The following is a 22,646-nucleotide window of genomic DNA, read 5'->3' as shown; positions in this document are numbered from 1 at the left end:
TGCTGACAGTCATCACTATTTCACTCCCACTGAGCATGTGTCTGCCGGGCAGACCTCTCATGCCCCTCCTGTATGGATTCCATTGATCAAATCCAGCCGAAGTTGGGACCAGGTGTGGCTACAGATTTGTGGCTGAGATCAACGTTGCTGCGATGACCACGGTTCAGATCAAAGGAGAAAAATGTTCAGTTTGAGTCCTCTTGAAGAAACATTATTGAATTTTTACTGAAGAATTTTTCCTGAATAGATGACCTAATGTGGACTGGGAAAGCTTAACAGTTTCTTACAGCCTAAATTAATATTTTATGGGTTTATAGTAAACTGCAGTCCTCACATTTAGCACCAAAAGAAGAAAGCCATATTAGTGCTTTAACATGGCTAATATTCTTGCCATGCAGTTAATAATGATCCAAATGAAAAGAAATGCTGGTAGGGATATTTTTCCATTCTCACCATATCGCTACGAGTGTTAGCACAGCTTTTTGAGTCAAATCTGAGCAGGAAGGAGGTAAGGCCATGACCATTAGCTAGAGCAAGTCCTCCTCTCAGAGGCTGTTACAGTAGCTTTCCAATTTGCATAAACTGCTGAGCATTAGGCTTGGGGGGGGAGATTTTTTCAAAGGCATAAAACGGGTTTTGGAGTTTTCAAAATTTCCCCATGGTATCTATTAACCGGAAGAAATTCTAAGCTGGTCCCTCAGTGACGCTTGGTGGTTTTCAGAGCCTTACTGCTCCATCCTGGAGCAGCTCATTCATCTAAATTCCTTAACTCTGATGAAGCCCCAGTGATTTCAAAGCAGCTGTGGTGAGACTTCTGCTACCTTTCACAGGAACATGCCACCTACACCCCAGAAACCCAGTGCTTTTCACCGCAAGACCCCCACAATACATCCTGCCACATTGCAACCTTTGAGAAGGTTTGAGCTGACTGTATCCACGGTAGCTGTCAAATCAGATGAAAAACATCCCCTCTGCTCCCGGCAGCGCCTCGGCTTCCCACACCGAGAGAGCCCTCCACTGCTGGCTGGCACCAGTGTGAGCATTAAGGGGTCGCTGGCATTGAGAACGTGAGCTCTGAGCTGGGACTGGGTCCCTGAGCTGGTGTGGTCACTCCTGGCTGTGCATGATAAGCAGATGAATCGTGTGCTTGGTGATGAGGAGGTGGAAGGGGGCACGCTAAACACTCTCCACCTGGTAAACCCGCCCTGTTGGTGCAAAGACTGGACGTGCAAACAACGCGGTGGTCACTGAGCTGAGCTTTCAGCCCACTGGGGCACGTGTGGCTTCAGTTATTCCCCTGTGTTCAGATTCCCACGTGCTGGGTTTTCATGGTTCCCTAATTAAGTCCCTCCACTCCTTTCCCATTCATTTTTGCCTTCCTAAGCCTAGCTGTCCACGTCCCTTCTCCTCAGAGAGCTCTTTGCCATGCAGGCATGAACTTCTGTTGAAGTTAAAGCTAATCTCTGATGGTGTTGATATGCCCTGGCCATCTTCCAGGGTCTGCTCCATAAAAACAGAATCAGAATGATAAGTCAGGCTCGCGGTTTTTAGGACTGTATGTTTGCCCCATCTTTGGCTTATCTATAGCAGGAGATAACAGCCAAGCCTGACCTCTTCTTAGGACACATTTATTAGCACAGTATTAAATGATCATTTTCGTTTATCATAAAAAGCAATTGCCATGATAAGAACTTTGTAAGGAAAATTTTGTCAAAAGCAGTCATCAGAGATTATTCTCTGTCCTCTTCTAGCTATGAATTCTTCTGCAACAGTAGTATTTGTGAGCTACCCTGGCATAAACTGCTCTCGATAATTAATTTATCTCGCACCCTGAGTGGTCACCACCCATGGGGGAGGATGCCAAACCTCTTTTTAAGCTGTCTTATTAGTCACAAGTAATGAGCACGTGTACAAATTGCAACTCTGATTCCTAAAACTTCAGACAGGGAGGCAGTGTCAGGAATGAACTACCAGAACTCAGCGACAAGTTTGCGTTTGGCTGTGCTGCTTCATGCCCACATCCAGACCTACAGCCACTTGGTAACCTGCGTTCACTCATCGTTTCTTACCATCTAAGGTTATGGGAAACAGACGTTTTCCTCATTTTTAGTACTGTCATCCTACGTATCATTTTCCCGCTATGTTTTCAAGTGGACTTTTCATGCATTAAGACTTTCTTGTCTTAGGAATTCATGTTCACTTTTAGAGAAATTATGGGTTTACTTTAAAAGTCTTCAGTAATATGTTGCATCAAAAGCTCAGGACCCAGTCAGCAGCTACTACCTGCTTTCAGTACTAGTACGGAGTCTCATAGATGCGACAGTTCTCCAAATTCTTTCTAACGTTCCTGTTCTCCTAGGAGTATTTCTGTTGCTGTGATTGCTGACTTATATAATAGAACTGTGAAGAGAAGGAGACCACCTGCAGGATAGTCCTAATTTGTAAGAGGCTACCTGACCTTAATTTTTCACGAAGCAGCTCCCAGAACTTCACATTCACTCATCATCTTCTTCCACATTTGCAGCATCACTAACCTTTTGGGGGGGGAAGCAGAACAATTAAGTAGACAAGCTCGAGACTACTAAAACATTGGTAGTGTGGAAAGGTACAGGCTTTTGCCCACCACATCTGGCCTTGACCTTCCTATGACACGGGAAGGAGATTTTAAAGTGGTTTTCTCAAAAATATGCCTCTGCCTCGACCACCTCTGGTGTGTACGTGGCTCAAAGTCTGGTTTTTGTACATACCTAACCATGATGAGTCATAAATGCACATTGTCTGGTTACAGGTGGAGTTACTAATAAGGTAACTGGTTATAAATGGATACAAGAGGCACGAATCTAATTGGAAGAAATGATCCTCAGTCAATGTTAATAACAACTGCACATGGTGTAACTTACAGATCAAAGTAGCTCCAGCACTGCTGTAGCTTTCATGGCTTCCAAAAAAAATTTCTCCTGTTGAAACCTCCCAGGATTCATTTCTGCCTAATTTTGGTTGATTTGATGAATAACTATGGATTTTGATGGGTTTGACTTTTCTTTCTTTTTCTTTGGAGTTTGCTGCCATTTCATACAGCTTTTATGAGAGAGCTTTATGGAAATACCTTTGTCCCATTTGGGGACAACTTGCAATGAGGTCTCCGTGCTCAGAACAAAATGCAAGCAGGGCTTTTGTGGTCATCCAGGAACAGCCCAGCTGTGAGGCAGATGTGCACTGGCATGCACCACCACATGTGGAGCCAGGTGGCAGCTGTGCAAGCTGGATCACCAGTGGGGAAGAGAGGCCCCGCGCCCCTCGGAGGATGTCACACTGTGTACAGAAACGTCACAGGGCAAAGGCTGTGTGAGGGCAGGAGCAGAGCAATGTGGAAACCAGGCCTTTTTCTGCAGGTACAGTTTAAGTCACCAAAGTGCTTTAATTTTGGGTTAGTCCAAAACATGGAGAGTACCAGCATGGAGAAAATTCACCACCGTGAATGATACCATGTGTAGATGAAGGACAAAAAGATGCTTTTCTGATATGAGATCAGCAGAGGAAAAGGAGAAACAGGGCAAAAATGAGCAATGTTAATACAAAGTTCATCTCACCTTACTGTAGGAATTCCTAAGTGTATTCATTTTTACCATGATTCAAAAAAGAATTAAGATAAAAGTAATTAAGTATTGAATGAGAGGCAGACAGCTCCTGCAATTACACAGATATGCAGTCCTCTATCTTGCAATTCCCTTCCTAGTCGTTGGGAGCTCCTCTGCCCAGATAGGCATTTCACCCTGATCTTGTAAATTAAAATTGGTCACAGGCAATTTGCTAGACCTGGCCATCAGGCCAGCATTGGGATGGGAGAGCAAAGCTTAAGGGCAGAGTAGCATTATGGGCTCAGTTTGCACATGATCTCTTGGAGTTGCTGTCATGTTACTAGAACAAAATGCATGTGCAGAAACAGGTTGAACAAAACTCGGCTGAAAGTTTGCTCCCTGCAAAAACTGACTGTGCGAGTTCTAAGGCAGTTTTGAATTCCAAATTCCTTTTGTAAAATAAAATGGGCACAGAAACATTGCTGGCTTTTTCTGAGATAAAATCACAGAGTTAGGAACTTGTGGTGACTTAATCAGTTATTCATTTACTTTTTTTTTTTTAACAGGCTGCCTTAATTTCTTTCTAAAAAACTAGAACAGAGGCTTTTGCTGAGTGTTTGCTGGCAAGATCTAGGAACTGGCGGCACCAGATCAAATGCTGCTGCTTAGCAATCCAGTTGTCTTTTGCTGAACAATGGAATTGTCTTACTTTATTTTCTTTCCTTCTGTTAAAGTGGCACAAAGACACCCTAAACAATGTTCAGCCTTTCCACGTCCCATGCAATGCACAAGGCTGTATGACTTAAATACATCTGTTAATGCAGGGTAGGAAAAGAAGTGCTTAATTTTAGGGAGAGAAAATCGGGAAATTAGGGCAAAGCAGCAATGAAGCTGTGACAGGGAATACCCAAGAAGAAGCACCTGTTGAAGGTCAGCTGCAGGGACATCACTTTGCTGGCAGTGAGTAGATATATTCCTGCCTGCCTCAGGGTAGGTTAAAAGCTGAGTGCAAACAGATGAGGAACTCATTCCTGTATCATCGCTGCTTCTTATTGCAGATATTTCCAGAGTTGAAGGTAGTTTGTTTTGTAGGACTGGAAGACCTGTCATGCAAGAAGTCCTCCTTTCCTCCCCCACCACCAACCGGGTAGTTGTCAGCAGGTAATACAGTCTGCTGCCCCTGTACAAAATTCACTTGCAGGTACCAGTGACAATGTTGATGAATGTGTCTGCTCCCAAGTATAAGGTCAAGTTTTCAAATGTTCTCCACCCAGAAGCTGTTAGTCAATGGGCACTTGAAAAAAAAAATCTGTTTTCATCAAGAGTTCATCTTCCTCACTTATTCAACAATTAATTGACTCTCAGCCCTGCTCTCCACAATTAGTGAATAAGTTGTTGAGAAGTTATTTTGGAAGGAACCCCGATGAAGGATTTTTTCTACTTTTTTCCATTTCAATAAAGTACAATAGCAGGTTTGGGGAAATAACTGCCTTTTGGGGCCAAAAAAAAATTATGTTCTTTCATCAAAACAACCCAGAAGATGGGAAAATATTTGGGGTGGGAGATGAAAAGTTTAGATCTTTTTTCCCCAGAATAAAATGTTAGAGTGCTGTATTAGAGGAGAAAAAGGAACAGAGAAATCTATTTCTAAAAAGTCAGAGGAAAAAATGTAACAGGCCGTAATTCAGAATTGAAGGAAATAAAAATATTCTACTTTTGAAATGCTGGTTTAAAATGCTTAGGAGTTTTCTTGTTGTTGTTTGGGGGGTTTTGGGGGTGGGTTTTTACTAGAAGTACACGTAGGATTTGGTAAAAGTTTACAAAGTGTTTTTGCCAGCAGGAAGCTGTGTTTTTCCATGGAAAAGAAGGGTTGTTTTCAATTTGGATCCAGTCTCAGTTGCAGGATCTGCCCCAGCCCAGCGCTGCCAGTAAGAGGAATGTGTGAACTACGCCTCTACATCTCGCCTCACTGCTCCTCTCCAGTACTGGTGTCTCCAGCTGTACCCCCCGGTTAGCAGTACAGGAAGGCAGAGTCCTAGAAGTTATCCTTTGCTTCCAGCTTCTGCATTTGTATTTTAAGTCCAATCAGTAGATGAAGAGTCCAGAACAGTGATGGGGCTCTGGGGCCTCAATGCCACCCAACAAGGGTCCAAATCTCAGAGACACGGCACAAGGCTTGGTGCTTTCACTGCTCTGCTGTGCAATTTGCTTTCTAACCAGCTTCATCAAAGAGAACAAGTGCTGTCATGGTTTGGAGGCACTGGAAGGCTTTGGGAAAACTCCAGGCTTCAAATGCCACGAATAGTTGTTCAATACAAAAGTACAAATGACCAAAATGAGCGAAAAGTTTCATTTGATTTTGCATTGTTCCTTTTCAAATGTGGTCCCATTCATATTTTCAAATCACGGTCTCTAGTTATTGCAGTGGGCTTAGTCATACAGCACCAGAAATTCTGACTGAAGATGTGTTTGTTTTCTAAACTTTCTCCAGTATGTGGTCTGAACAATTTTCCCCTCTTAGACTTCCCACTTTTTTTCCATTTTACTCATCCAACAAAAACTATGCAGCCTGGTTATTTCTGCATATACTCTGTATGTTTTTTCAGTTAATTACTTGATCAATTTTTGCAACCTAAAATCCAGGCAATGTGAAAAGCTAGTTAATTCTGTTTTTTACATAATACTTAATATGCACATCTGTGGTTCTTAACTTGACATGTAAAGATAAGCGTTCTATTATGGCAAACCTTCTTTTTCCCCCCTTTACTTCCGGACATCCTTCAGAGGCCTTCCAGTTGGTGTTAGACAACCTGACTCAACCAAGTGCTAGCTTCTTTCTTTAAATGTGTCCATACTTTAATGACTAATTCAAAGCAGCCTGTGCTTTTGTTTCCTCATTAAGTGCTGTATCAGATCAGATTGCACGGAGTAAATATTATCCCAAGCTGAGCAAGGTATAAAAGCCACAAGACCGTAGTATTTTCTAATATCTTTTGGTCAATTTAATGAGCTTTCAAAAATGTAATGAAAAATCTGTGAAGTGCGTATTTGGAACGGCTTAAGCTACACAAACCAAGGAAAGGCATCCCCTGCCTGCAACTGGAAATGCATAAACTGACAAGACTACTTGTATGAGAGGGCAGTGTTGACACAGCTGCCACACTGACCAGCTGCCACTGCCTTGGAAGCTACGCAGCTCTCCTCTGCACACCAGAAATGCTTCTCTCCTCTTCCCTTCAGCTGTAATGCCCACCTCTTCCTGGCATTAGCTCACTACATGCTTGTAAGATTATGGGATTTCCCTTTAAAAAAAAAGCCCAACAAATCATTTACAGAAGCATCAGTCCAGATAGGACAAGTACTTAAGAAATTTTCATATGTGCTCATTACCTAACAGAATATTTTCCACAGTGTTAATAACCTCAGCCTCTTTCATTAATCACCCAGAACACAATATCCTTTGATACCCTTATTGTTGTCAGCTGGAACGATCTGCAGGTGCAAGTAGTTTCAACAATTTTTTCTCCAGTATAGAATCATCATAGAATCATAGAATGGTTTAGGTTGAAAGGGACCTTGAAGACCATCTAGTTCCAACCCCCCTGCCATGGGCAGGGACCCCTCCCACTAGACCAGGTTGACACTTCCAGGGATGGGGCTTCCACAACATCCACTGGGCAACCTGTTCCAATGCCTCACTATCCTCACAGTGAAAAATTTCTCCCTGATATCTATTCTCAATCTCCCCTCTTCCAGTTTGAAGCCATTACCCCTCGTCCTATCGCTACATGCCCTTGTAAAAAGTTCCACTCCAGCTGTCTTATAGGTGTCCTTGAGATACTGGAAAGCTGCTATAAGGTCCTCCCAGAGTCTTCTCTTCTCCAGGCTGAACAACCCTAACTCTCAGTAATGCGGGAGAAATTAGTATTTGGCTGAAAGATACAATGCCATGGAATGTGTTACTTGGATGCAATTTAAAATTTGGTTTTGTAGCGATTTGGATGCAGTCATCTTTTCAGATGCAACTTGAGTGGCAGGATTGCTAGACTGAGCTACCCAGGTGCTTTTAGTGAGGTGCTTCCCAGACCAGCCTTTGTGGGGCTGGCTTTCTCTTCCTCTCAGAAATAAATAAGTAGAAGGCCAACTGTGACTATATAGGCTTGAACCATTTAAATTATAACGGAAGATTATTTTTTTAAGAATAGTCTATATTTTTCTGTTCCCCTTCAATTGATGTCAGCATCCTTCCTAAATAATATAATTACAGAATTGTACCTTGAACTGCAGTGCAAGCTGGAAAGCACTTCTAACTAGACATCTTTAGGTTGCAAAGGGAGGCTATACTTCTCCAAAGTAATCTTCCTTTAGAGATTTAACTGCACTCCATGATTTAGAAATACTATAAGCATTATTTTTTCTGACAGCATTCTGGCTTTTCTACTTGCAGTCCCAACTGGATCCTTCAATTTTGAGATAAGCAGATATGAAAAATAAACTTTGCTAAGAAGAGAGCCAACTTGAGCAAACCTCCAACAATGCTGGATACTGAGTTTGGAATAAACCCAAATACATTCTTTTATGTCATCCACTTCCATTATCTGACATCTGAATGGTGCATCAGAAAGAAATCCGCATTTCAGTGAACGTAACAGCAGTAAATAGTTAACTTTCAGGAAAAACACTATCTGCTTTAACATTTCTGGGCTATTGGTTTTGATCTGTTTGGGGTTGGGTGTTTTTTTCCTCCTTTGGCTATGAAGGTTTTTTATTAGTTTCCTGAAAGCGTGCAGTGTGTCTTCGAGTTCTCTGAATTGGCCATCTCCCTTTCACATGGCTTACACAGTGGAGTCTATTTTCCATGGGTTTTTATCTTCTTTCAGGTATTAAACATACAATAAATAGTAAGTTAGAAAGCCCTACGATTTTTGCAGTGCCAGTGAGGTCTCATGTGATTAACCTGCCGAGTAGGGCATGAAATGCTGAGAAACAAATGTTCCACGAGACAGGAACTGTACACAGTAAATGGAGCAAACCATGTTTTAATGTATGTATATGAATGGTTCTGCTTTGTTTTCCTAAGGGTAAATGAATATTTTATTATTTTTGCTTGATACACGGAAACTGATAAATGCACTAATGCCAATTACAGATAACAGCTTATGAACAAAAATTAAGCAAACTACATATGTGGGAGAGAAAAAGGCATACAGTCCTGCTCTACTTAAAGACAAATACATGAGTTTCAAACTTAGCTAAAAAGCCTGACCAATCTGCTTCATTTACAGATCAAGGCCACCTCCATTACTCCAATAAGCTGAATCAGGAGGTGATTGTATTTCTAAGTAGCACTTATTTCTAAGTAGCACTTGTGTTTAGATCTGTCATGGTGCCTCCAATAACTACAGCTACAGGTTATAGGTAAAGCCATAGTCATCCATAAGGGTTTTGCTTTGGAGCCTAAAGATCCTAAAGCTGCAAAAGGATCTTGGAGAATGATAAAGTTTCTGACCAACAGGGAAACATTCACCCAAACTTTGCACGACGTAAAGTCGACAGCCATGTTTAGGGCAGGATAATAGTTTTGGGAAACAGCTGCCTCCACAAAGCAAAACAGATCCTGGAGAAAATTTTCACTTCACATCAATTTTTTTTTCTTTGAGAAAAGCCTCATACTGATCCCCTTTGCTTGGCCAGTTATCGCTTCACTGTATTTGTGCAAATCTGCACCTGCTCCAGTTTGACTTGCATTTCTCCATGTAGTGTGCAAGTGCATGAAGGAATAGCAGGTACTCTAGACTTAACACATTTTCCTCACAGAAGAAATCAGTGGACTAACCAAGAAAAGTCATTAATTTTAGAAAGACCTCATTGTATTTTATTCTGCTTTCCCTTTGCCAAAGAAGTTGCTGTATTCAAAGGTCATGTAATTCCAGAATAAAAACTGGTTATAAAGAATGTTTGGCTGCGAGACCTGTGCAAACCCTGTCACAGCCTTCAGTTGTCTTCCTCTTCTTCAGGCCTTTCATCACTACATGTTCTATAAAAATCAAAGGACTGGCTCTTGCATGCCCCTGAAGAGAGAGCTGAAATATATATAATGGAAAATTTGAGATACGTATAAAATGGAATAAAGGAGATTTCAGTGTCTCATAGAAGTTTTTTTAAAACATCTAAAGTTTACCAGGTAAAAATAATAAATTTACCTCTGTTGCTGTTTCATTCTTCAGTAAGTGGGATGCATTTTAGAAAGCCTCTGCCTAGAGACCCTGTCATTTTTAAGTTGTTTTGACGCTAAGGTCAACCTTACTGTCTTACAGGTAAGATCCTGCCGAGCCAGACATTGGAAATAACAAAGAAATTAGCCACGGGGATAATTCGAGAAAGGAATGAAAGAAATGTTAATGTCTTTTGGAAAACTCCAGCTGAAATGCCACACTGATAGGAAAAATGTTTCAAGTGTTACACAGCAGATGTCAAATTAGGCTGGAATCTGGTTCAGTGAAGATTGGTCAGAAGGACAACTGGGAATTGATACTTTTTTTAAGGAGGGGAAGCCACAGCTTTGTGGATGCCTTCTAGATGAACGTGAAACAATTCCAACCTTCCTGGGCATGGTTTTCCCAGGTGCTGGAGGAAATGATAGAAAATTCATCTTTACTGTGTATTTCAGACTCCCATTTCTTAAGCACAGACATGTCAGAACATGTAGAAGATTTGATTATGAAGAAATAAATAATAATCCTTACCCTTATGGATATGAAATTATATGACAAAGACTTAACTTTTGTGGCATGTCTTTTTATCAGAAAGTAATTTAAAATTTTCACTATATTTCTACCCAACAAATGTTCACACGTTACCACAAAGGCTGGAAATGCTCCATATCGTATGGAAAATTATTTTTTTGCTATGTGGCAACTTACCAATATTATGAATGACCTCCCTAAAAAGAGTATGATTTTTGTGAGAAGAAAACCACCATTTTCCACCAGTAGCTCTGAAGTTTTTGTTTTATTTTTGAAAAATTAGACCGCTTTCCAAAATTTACAACTGAAATCTTGATCTCCCCAGCTCCCAACACGTACCTCTGTGCTTATTCCTGATCAAGAGCATGCCTGTGTCAGCTAAAACTGTGGCTTATGACAGGCACAAATTTAGAAAAGTGTCTAAAATTTCTTTTTAGAAAGAAAATAGCTGAGACTATAGACAAACTTATTTACATCTTTTTGTTACCTTTTACATCCTTGTATTGCCTTGTTTTGATGTTATAGACGCTGTTGTGCTTACGAGGCTGTGAGCGTACCTCCCCTGGGCTGACTTACAATGCAGCAAAATCCAGTGCAATGGGAAGATCTTTGGTATACATCAACCTGGTAAAACAAGATCAACTGAGCTGGACCCAGAAAGGATCCGCCTCTAAATATTGGTCTTGCGCACCAGGGCAACTCTTTTATCTTCTGCACAGCTAAGCAGCTGTGCAGATTGCCTAGCCCCCCTGCCAGTGATGTTTGTTTGGTTTAATTAGTTAGCATTAGAAAGGGATGCTGCTCATCACAAGGTCTTGCTATGACTCTTCGTTATGGTATGATGTGCATGGCAAAAAGCAGCTTTTTCATACTGAAAGGTAAGCTGAAATTTACCCCGCTCCTTCTTTCTGTCACCTTGTATGAATGTCAGGAGCAGGTTCCTGGTTCATAACCTTTTTATCTCTTGAAAATATTAAACATAAACCGCCCTCTGATAAGCAGTGATAGAGCATTTTGCAAGGGAGATGCAAAACAGATAAGGCAGTTAAGAAACCTGACTTAAAGTTTTCTCTCTGGCTCAAGGGAAGTTCCTGCTCTGTGCATGCAAAATCAGTTTACAGGAGAGAAAGTAACAAGCAACCAAATGAAGGTGTTACTCCTCCTGCATAATGACTACAAGTTGTAAATGACAAGGAGAAATGGGAACTGTGTTTTTAGTTGAATACATTCTGACCCCTCTAACAAATCTGTAGCGCTCCCTCTGCCTATTCATGGCCCTTTTGGTGGAGGAAAGCATTTTATCTCCCTCTCTGTTAGGGGTTATATCCAGTTATCTGCCTGCCACTGCCTGCCAATTTCCAGGCTATTTGCTAAAAATTTGTTATCAAAAGTTTTCAGTCCAATTTGATTCTGATAGCTGTCCCATTAAATGGAGATGAGATTTAGTAGCAGAGTTCAGACTAAGTATTGGCCAAACCAGTCACCAAATATATCCCATCTGAGTATCCCACACCAGCCCTTGCGAGAGGGACGTTTCATGTCCCAAAATTTAACTTGCCTATTGCAAATTAGGCTTTTACCATCACTTTCCAGATTTTAGTGCTTGATTTTGTAGCTGGAGCTCAGTACGTCTTGGCTAGGTTTACTTTACTATGATTGACTTAACCGATCGCCTACTCAGACACTGTTCCTCAGTTTATTGTTATAAAATAAGGGAGATAAAAGGTTTTGCTGCTTCACTAGGAAGTTGAAGCCCACGTGATAATGTAACGCTTGCAAAACACCTTTAGTCTCAGATGACAGTCGATATCAAAGCTCAAGACATCACTAATTTAGGGGTGTTGAGTAAGAGCAGTTCCAAGAATAGAATTATTCCCACTGTGAGGGGGTAATGGGTGAATACCGAATGTGATCAGAGAGGGAAGGGAAACATCCGCATTTTCCTTTGATGCCCAGGGATTTTTTGGTTTGCTCTGCAAATTCTTACAGAGCAAAGACTGGGCCTCCGACCGCCTTCTCTCAGTGGTGGCACACAGCGAGGACACCTGTCCTCGGTGACCTTTGAGAGGCATAAGGCAGGGACAAGCACAACTGAGCCTTGCCGGTAGCTGCCCCAGAAAACTGGCGAGGCCGGTGGTGGCAGAAAGGAGGAGTTATTTGAGGTTGAGGACAGAGGGGAGAAAGAATAGCCCCAGGAACTGGAGCAAGAGCTATCCTGGTTGCCACAGTTGCCCTTTCTATAGGGTTGTTTATTACTACACAGCGTGCAGCAGAGGGCACTTCTTGTATAGTGGGAGGTAAACAGGAACGACCTCAGTGCCGCGCTTCGAGTTTTTTAATTAGATTGCCCTTCACATTTTTATCACATGTTTTAGTTAGAGCCCAGACTGCAAATGTTGGTTGCTGCAAAGTCAGGCTGAGCATGCTGGTACACGCGCGTGTCCTTGCATACTGATAATTCACCCACTTGTTCAGCTTTTCCTTGCAGTGTTTCCACTGGTGTATTCCGACTCTTTTACTGCCACGGCAGGGTTGTTACTGAGGTAAGAAACAGTGCTGGCTTCAGCTATGGACATCTTTTTCCTGTCTTTTAAATAAATCATTCAACATACAAGAGAGAAAATGAAGGAGGGAAGGTGATGACTTCTGGTTTGGGGTTTTTTTTGGCATTTACTGCCTGTGGTTTTTTAGCCCTTAAAAAAATTGTGCTTCAAATGCTGATAACCTGTTCAGTATCAGGTGCATATCTGACTTTTCTGTCTGCACAACCTGGGCACTTTGCTCTTTCTTTGCATTCTCACAGCACTTCTGTGGATCAGAAAAGCTGTATTTCATAAATGCCATTTCATAAACAGATAAATACTTAATAACCTCAATGAAACCCTCATCTTTTTTTTTTTTTTTCAGTAAACAGGGGGAGAAAATTATCCGCCCAAGATCACACAAGTTAGCGGTAAGAGAGCTAAAAAGCAAATAAATCCTAACTTTCTAGATCATGACATCTCTAACAATTGCTTTCTAAAAGATTCAGAGCAAAGTTCCCATTATAAGCCCAGGGGAGTGACATAATAGCAGGAATAAGGGATCTAACATAGGGAAGGTTTTGTGTGAAGTATCCGTTTAATTCTCCGCATTCACTTCCTTGAATCAAGGTTGAATCAATCACTTCAGTGTCTGATTTTCCTCTCCTATGAACTCTCTAGCTTTTGCTGCAGGAACTGCAATCTATTTTAATTCAGGATATGCACCTAAAAGCAGATGCTGGTAATACAGTAACACTCCTTAAATGTCGTCTGTACTCAAAGTTTCAAACACTATTTTAAGGAAGCTACTTTGAACCTTCATTTGCAATGCTTTTAGGAAAGATTTGGAGTGTAGTATTTTGAAGACAAAAAAATAATCTAGCCATTTGGAGAATCTTATTTAATAAAATTATATATGAAAAGCCATTGCCTTTTTGTAGCTACGTAAAAAATAATTTGCCCACAAAATAATTTTAAATACATTTTGAAAACTTCCCTGAATGCTACATTTAGTGCAAGGTGCTCTTCCTACTGAAATCCATGAGAAGAGATTCCTTCTTTGTGGAGATGCAAACCACCAGGAAATAACCTGAGCACTACTCAGTGCCATAGAAACATAGATGCTGTCACGACAGCAGCACTTTAGAAATATTTCAGGGTTTTTCACTCCTACTATTCATCTATATGGAATTTTAAAGTTATAACATATCCTTTCCACTGTCACTGTGACACTTAGAAATGAAGCAAAGGAAAACAAGGTATACATCTCTCCTCGACTCCCTATTCAACCTGTAACTTTTCCTTGCCAGTTACGATGGCAATATTATGCCACATTGGTGTAGACAAATTTCAGTATTTTATTTTCTTGTATTAAATGTGCCTTAATGGGTAGGATAGGTCTTACCGTGACACTGCAGCCTTTCTTCTTCAATGAAGATATTTTAATGAGGACATCAGTAACAGCAAATTTTCTCCAACACAGTAACATTCCTAGCTTTATATAAAATTGACCATCAAAGCAGAAGAAATAAATACATATGGTTTTAAAACTGTGGATTTTAGCTAGTCTCTTTTCATGTACGCAACCATTGACACAACAAGCCACACAACTTTTCTGCATGTAACTGCTCAAATCACTAAATGCAAGTCCATAATATTTACCAAATTCCTCAGTGTTGTTGATTACTGTAAACTCATAATATTTTCAAAACACATGTTGACATGTGAAGGAAACATCAGACATCAGAAGGAAACATCAGACATCAGAAGGAAACAACCACAAGCACAGTTTTTTATGATGCAAGGTTCAACTAAGTCAAATGCTCTTTTCTGAGTGAGCCTTATGTACTGACTCTTAGACAGCAAGAAGCACAGTTAACCTAAACTCAACCTAATTTTTTGGTCTCCATGAGAGTATCAACTAAGACTACTGTGATTCTTCCAGTACAACATTTCAGGAGGATGATAGAGCTGAATGGATTCTGTATTTTGTTTATTTAAACAAATAACGTGCTTACTGAAAGTTTTGATCCTCCTGAGCCATGTTCTTTACAGGCTTTCACCTGGGGAAAAAATGGGTTGACATTGCAAAAATGCCGTGAGGTACCCCTTACATTCAAGTTGGGATACAGTTCCCGCATTCAGACACATCATTTCAGATGTCTGCTTGTAAAGAAGGTGTCCAGCTCCCGTTACTGTCAATGAAGATCTAGTCTATAGAACAAGTGAGATATCCAGAGTGCAGAAGTCAGATCGACTCACATTAAAGTAGATATCTACATTATTCACTAGGCTCCTGTTGGCCATAATGGGAATTTGGACATATAGTTCATACGCAGGCATCAACATGTAGTTACATAAATGTAGGTCTCTGAATCTGTCAGCTGAATCCCATTCCCAGTGTAGGCTACAGAAGAGTCAAGTGCAGTCCTGTAATTTTCCAAAAAGAATTTTAATCCTCCCCCACCAGCAAAGAGAATTTGCTAATCACCAGGTATCTAATCTCTCCTGTAAAACCGCTTCATGCTGTGTACATAACTCGGCATTAATTGGACCAAAAGCAGGACTCCAAGTGCCCTGCCAGCTATCGGACATCCCACCAGCCCGACTGCGTCTCCTCTCTCCCGCTGCATCGGGGCTTGTGTCCTGGCACTGGGGCACCCTTTTCCTCTGGGGGGCTCAGAGCCGGACCCATGACCCACATCCAGCAGAGCAGGAATTTAAATGTTGTGTATCCCACAGCGTTCTGAGCTGCTGGTAGAGAGGGGCTCCTTGCCCTCTCTCTTGATCATTTTTAGCAGTTCAGTGAATCTTGGCTTTGTCCTGTTCCATGCCCGGACTTTTACACACTTTTGGCGAGGGAGGGATTGTTTGCTGTTGGACTCTGGTTGAAGTTATCATAAAGTCACACTGGGGTCTGTGGCTGGAAGAGAGACAATAATAGCTTTCTTGATTAAAAAATGAATAAATCTCCCAGCTCTCAGGAGCAATAACTGGTTCTGAGCCTAGATTCATTTTGACCAGGTTTAAAGGTAGGGGAGTGTTGCAGAATGTTGCTGTTCTACAGCATTGCAATACGAATGGGTTGGAGGTGTAAAAGTGAATGATACATGTTCAGATCATGTCTTTTTATTGGTTATAGGACTGCGTCCAATATAAATAGAGTAAAAAAAAAAACAAAAAACAGTGCATTCACAGTGACGCTGTCTGAAAGCTTCTCCTGATTGCTGTATTGGACATATGGTATGAATTTCCTTGTCATTCATTAAAAGCTTTTTTTGAATGACATCAAAAAGGAAAACACAGAGTGCATATTGACTTCAAGGATATTTAGTCATGAGTAGTGCAGCTGGGATCTTCTAATTATTTCCATAAGTATCAGTTCATCAGAACAGTACAATTGCATCCTAGTGCATGACATAGGCTGTTATAAGGAGGAACAAGAGGAAAAGGATCTCTTTTTTTCCTTTTTCATTGACCTAAATAAATTTATATCCATTAAAAAATCAAAGTAATATTGGAGTAACAACCATTTTAAAACTGAATTTCTTCTTTTTCTTTGACTTTATTTTGGTGAAACTGATCCCAAATAGTTACTTTTTAGAATATCTGTTTTACTATCATTCTGCAATGCAGCTAAAGATCCCATAAAACAAAGGGATTCTCTGAACATAAGTTATTTTGTGGGCCAGTTAATTAACTGATATACTACCTGAATTTATTCCTGTACTAAGTCATTCATTAGACAATTATGAGACCATTCAGGAGCTTCAAATAGATTTTGGTAGTACAGCATAGATAATTTGGCATCCTTTTGAAAAGAATAAAGGAGAATTAAAAAATACTTTGTAACAACTACACTTATTTTTTCAATGATGTTCCTACCATTTCTTTCATAAGCCCAGGCACATAAAGGAAGATCAATATATTTCAAAAGGTAGTCTCTGATAGTCTAATCTTTTTTGGCAGTCTGTTGCTAACTAGAAAAGCCTAACCATTTCCTGAATGTTTAAGAGCTACTCAGGTATGTTCTTGTGCATACCTTGGAAGCACAAACTCCTCATTAAAAGGAAATATCCTTCATCAGACCTTTTTGATGCCCATGTTAATTTAAATCCAACCAGAAGTTCATTAGAGTTCTTGTAATCTGTTTAGAAAGTAGTACAACAGAAGGAAAGTTTGGTGAAAGCCTAGGTGTGACTGTGCAGTGATGCATACAGAAAAGTAAACTTACATAACTAGTTTACTATTGCAAACACAGTTAGAGCTAAAAGTTCAGCACTGCATGAAAACAGTACAGACAGTCCTGATCTCGGATTTACATCAACAGGACAAAAAACAGGGTCTGTATCTCACTAGCCCCCTTAGTTGCCTGAGCACTCCCCGGTCCATGTGAAGCATTTCCTTCACTCTTGTGAGCATAAATTGTTAAAGATTACACTGGAGAAAACATGGTCCTCAACATTGCACACCTGTCAGCCGAAGGGCTGGGTCAGGAACTCATGGGAAAAGGAGGCAGTTTTAGAATCACAGAATAGAATCATAGAATGATTTGGGTTGGAAGGGACCTTTAAAGGTCATCTGCTCCAACCCCCCCTGCAATGAGCAGGGACATCTTCAACTAGATCATGTTGCAACCTGACCTTGAGTGTTTTCAGGGATGGGGCATCTCCCACCTCTCTGGGTAACCTGTGCCAGTGTTTCACCACCCTCACAGTAAAAAAGTTCTTCTTTGTATCTAGTCTAAATCTGCCCTCTTTCAATTTAAAACCATTATCCCTTGTCTTATTGCAACAGGCCCTGCTAAAAAGTTTGTCCCCATCTTCCCTGTAGGCTCCCTTAAATACTGGAAGACAGTGATAAAGTCTCCCTGAAGCTTTCTCTAGGCTGAATGACCGCAACTCTCTCAGCCTGTCCTCATAGGAGAGGTGCTCCAGCCCTCTGATCATCATCGTTGCTCTCCTCTGGACCCACTCCAACAGGCCCATGTCCTTCTGGTGCTGAGGCCTGGACACGGTACTCCAGGTGGGGTCTCACCAGAGGGTAGTAGAGGGGACGAATCGCCTCCCTTGACCTGCTGGCCATGCTTCTTTTGATGCGGCCCAGGATACAGTTGGCTTTCTGGGCTGTGAGTGCAAATTGGCATCTCATGTCTAGCTTTTCATCTACATCCTTCTTGGCAGCACTGCTCAGCCTGTATTGATAGTAGGGGTTGCCCCGACCCAGGTGCAGGACCCTGCACTTGGCCTTGAAAGTTTTAGATCCCAGTCTGCAGAGTATGCACATAACTGAAGTCAGTGAATACTGTTACTTCTCAAGTGGAAGGAGGAAGAAGCAGAAAAAGCAGATTGTAGTGACACCTGAGAGTCTACCACATGGTACTCAAAAGGGGAGGATATTTAGAAGATGTCAGCATCTTCCTTTTAAGCACTGGGGTTTGACTAAGTCAGCTTTGGTACATGGAGTTCTTGCTCTGGCTCTCATCACAAGCTATCTACGCGTCAGTCAGATGTAATACTTTGTTCCTCCCTTCAGACCTGTCAGTCAGTCTTGTTCCCTCTGAACCAGAACGCAGTGCCATGGAAGCCAACATCGGGACTGGCCACCACGGACACAACAGTCTGAGACATAGGAACCACTGGTTGTCAGAAATCCTACTGCAGCTGTTGTCTGAAGTGCCGAAATGTTTTTCCTCAGAAAATAATGGACAAGTATGTGTGAATGGGCTGTCATGGAAAAGAAACACCTACCCCAAGGGAAAACAATATTGTGACCACATAACGTAATTTTTTGAGCAGAAGTAACATCTTCTCTAACCCGAGAGATTTAAGCCAGGTTTATAATTTATTCTGGTGATCAATTGTAGTTTGTACACAAGTAGTACAAGGCAGCTGCCTTCAGAAATTCCAAGATAATTCCTCATTAATCCTAGGATGCCTTTTCCCATTCATGTCCTCAGGGACCATATAACTTGGAGATGACCATGAGCTGTAATGTTAGGGGATAGCTAGGATTTTTTGACACCAAAGGCACGGAAAAAGGATTGGGAACTTCTAAACAAAGGAAAACTGTGGTTTTGGAGTGAGGGAGGTGGTGATACCAGGTGCACAGGCAGGTGTTGCAGCTCTCATGAGAGGAGACAACCATGGCGTAGAGCTGGTGGGGTGAAGAAGGGATTTAGGAAAAACTGTGCTCCTGAACCACATGGCATCAGCTCCAACCCAGTCCTGATAAAGCCACCCTCTTCATCAGTCAGGAGGTGTCCACATATGTTATTTAAATAGGAAGCCCAGTTTTATTTGTCTTCTTAAGATTTTAATTTTAGTTAGGCTTAAATGCTTTACATGTATCTGCACACACTTAGGTTCTGCCTCTGCTTTTTAAACTTTCCTTTTCCTAGATTAAATAGTATCAGTGGGAGGTCACTGTCCATCCACATATTTTTTTTTAAAAAAGAAGCCTCCATTTTAATCATGGTCTGTCCTGTCAAGGGAAATGCTCAGTGATGTGCTCGTAAGAGTCATGAAGTGGGTGCTCTGTAAGCAGGGATGTTTGCGCTGATTCCTTTAGATGAAAAGAACTGCATTCACTGACCCTTGGGAGCATTTAATCAGAACATCATTCATTAGTAAACACAAGCTACCTGGATGAACAAAACCTGTTTGATTTCAGGCATGTTATTTAAATTACATATACAAAATGCTAGATTATTGGAGGGGGAGAGGCTAGAGCAAAAGAGAGAGGTCCTTGCTCTCAAGATTTAGTATTGTGTTGAGAAATAGAAATATTTAAAGGAAAGTAATTGTCACTTGGTAATTCCCTCTGAGAGCCTGAGACTAAAGAATAAATGAACTGAAATTCTGTGTGCTGCCCACAACCTGTCCATCACTGTGCAGCACATTCAAAATGTTGTTCAGGTCAAAGAAAGGGGTTTGGCTGGTGTTATCCCTGTAATAAAGACATCTGATATTTTCTTCACATTTTCACGTGTGAACTGTTGATAATTCACCATCACCTAATTTTTTTTGGATGTGGGATGGGACTGAGTCCTTGAAAAAGACCTTTCTAACCACACAACTTATGATAATTCACCATCACCTAATTTTTTTGGATGTGAGATGGGACTGAGTCCTTGAATAAGACCATTTGGAAACAGAATACATGGTTTCTAACCACACAACTTCATTCATCCCAGGGTTATGTTAGTAAAACACAACGAAATTGTACCAGTGAACAAACCATATCAGTAGTTACGTCTGCACTGCTGAAAATATCTAACTCCTGAGGAGGTCCACAGCCTTCACAGTTTTAACAGCTTTTTTCCACTTTCTCAGAAGTAGCCCCTCTGGAGTGGACTGGCCACACTTCTATGGCCTCCCACTTAATCTGAAATTCCTTTGCATCTCGTGTGGTACACCCAAAACTGAAAGACATACTGATTACTTCTTGTCTTTCAACAGTCCATAGTGCTGTGTATGAGGGCTGCACTGTGTCACAGTGATGTTACCCAGAAAGCAAAAGCACAGAGAGATATTTTCATGGTCCAAAGTGAAGGATGCGCATTGCATGCTCCAGGATACATCATGACAGTGTGCAGAAATGAGAGCACAAGGACCACATTCCAGGACTGCAGAAGATGGAAAAAAAAACAAAACTGTCCTACAGAAATAAGTTCCTGGGAGCAAACTCAGGAATAAACTGTTCTCAAAACCAAACCCCACTTTCATCTGAAACTGAACTAATTGGTTCTCTCCAAAAAGAAGACTGGAAGTTAATATATATGCTATGTCAACCCACCCCAGGATACGGACTATGAAGTGAAGTTACTCTGCCATGTGTCCAATTTCCCATCTCTTACCAGCAGAAACCTTTGCCAAAACTGTCGCCATCTGTTCCACAGACTCAGTTAATACCAAACCTCATGTCTTTAACCAAAATACAAGATGTACCACTTTTGTTGTGCTTTGCCCTTCATTATGTTTATCAGCACAACAGACAAAATAGAGCCAATGAGGATCTCAAATGACAACTTCATCTTTCCCCATTCCTCAAAACAAAACCATCTGTATAAATTTTTTCCTTGTAGAAAATCATTTGACTTCACCTGGGGGGAAAAAATAAAAAAGGAAAAAAGGAACCATCTAGACACCGACAGCTCCACCAGTAACCTGGCCAGGAGCTTAACTATCCATAGAGTTAATGTCGTTTTCCTGATATCTACTTTTTGTCCTTCTTACTGTAGTTCAGTGCCGCAGTAGATATGGAAGACACTGGATTACGTTGTTTTTGCAACAATCTCTCATATTTTTGTAAAATGAATCGCATGTTTTCCACTACACCAAATCCAATTCCATTTGTCTTTCCTCAGAGATCATGTCTTTTATATATACTCCTTCAGTTTTGCTTTCTTCCATAATTTCTATCACCCACATCTTTCTTGAAATTACCAAAATTAGACACAGCATTCCAGCTGAGGACTTAACAGTGCTAAACAGAGAAAACACTACTCCATGTGTTTTGCATATGACCCTTCTGTGCATTTTGCTTTTCACAGCACTTTGACGTTGTTGGCTTCTGTTCAGTTTCCCATCCTGTATATCTCCTAGATATTATTCTGCAGAAAAGCTGCCTACATAGTCATTCCCAACCTCTACTTATTGATAGATTATTCCTACACAAGGATCTTGTGCTTCTGCATGAAAGAATGAGTTCTTATTTGTGTTTGCAGTCCGTAACAAGTTTGTACTAATTGCCAACTCTTGCCTGCGTTGCCCAACAGACATCCAGGCCTGTAATAGTTTCTTTAGTCCTCCCCTTTAGCTAGACTAATGAAACATCATCTTCCTAATATTCCTGCTCTAGCAGACCAAAAACCATTGTTTTGTCTTTCTCCTGGTATGGAGAAGGCCCTAGAATAAGGCAGTTCCTCCTTCTTTTCCCTTTGTCTCCTCCTGTCTTTCTGAAATAGGTGTATCTCTTGACGTTCAGTCCTATGAATTATTTCTGTAGGTCTTTATCAGCCAAAGTCACCATTTTGATAATGTATGAAGCTTTCCTGCTAAAGGTGTATCAAGGATTCAACATATGACTACTTTCTGTGCTTCCTATGATCTTACTACTTATATCACTCTACTGCTAAGGAAAAAAAAGATGTATTTTCTTTTATATTAAGCAATGAATCACATTGACCTTATTTTTTTTTTAAAGAAGAATTATAGTGATTATTTGAGAAATCTGCAAATTCTTTGCACTTACCAGCTAAATCTCTTCTAAACGAGACATGCAAACTTCATAGGAGAGAATAAAATGCATTTTCTTGTTTTTGTTCTTTGAGCAAATGTGTGCTAACTAGAGAATTTGTAAAACCATTTCAGACTCAATAAATTCTTGCAAGTTGTTCCGGTTAGAAAAAAAATACGATTAAATAGATATCTTTGATGTAACTCTGTTTAGTTAAAAGAATCAGATATGTTCCCAATCCCCAATTTCCAGAAAACTACAAATAGTTGTTTTGCTTGGTTACAGCGTTAGGACTTTCGGACAACATAGCTCAGTCTTTCTCAGAAAGTTCAGGAAGTATTGTAACATATTTCTTTACCAGATTTTTAATTCTTCCAACATTCACATCTACCCACACTTTTTCCATCTATTGCACCAAATCCCTGATAGCTTTACAGTTGCCAGTGCTATAGTAGCGCACATATAACTTGGTTTCGGTTGGCAGAATTACATTTTAGTTAGCTGCTCCCTGTAAAGAAACTAGAAAACTTCCTAACTTCTAGTTTGCAGATGTGATGAAA

This window comes from Charadrius vociferus, unplaced genomic scaffold (assembly GCF_000708025.1).
Source record: "Charadrius vociferus isolate BGI_N301 unplaced genomic scaffold, ASM70802v2 scaffold262, whole genome shotgun sequence".
NCBI lineage: Eukaryota > Metazoa > Chordata > Aves > Charadriiformes > Charadriidae > Charadrius > Charadrius vociferus.
Note: the sequence above shows the minus strand (reverse complement) of the source record.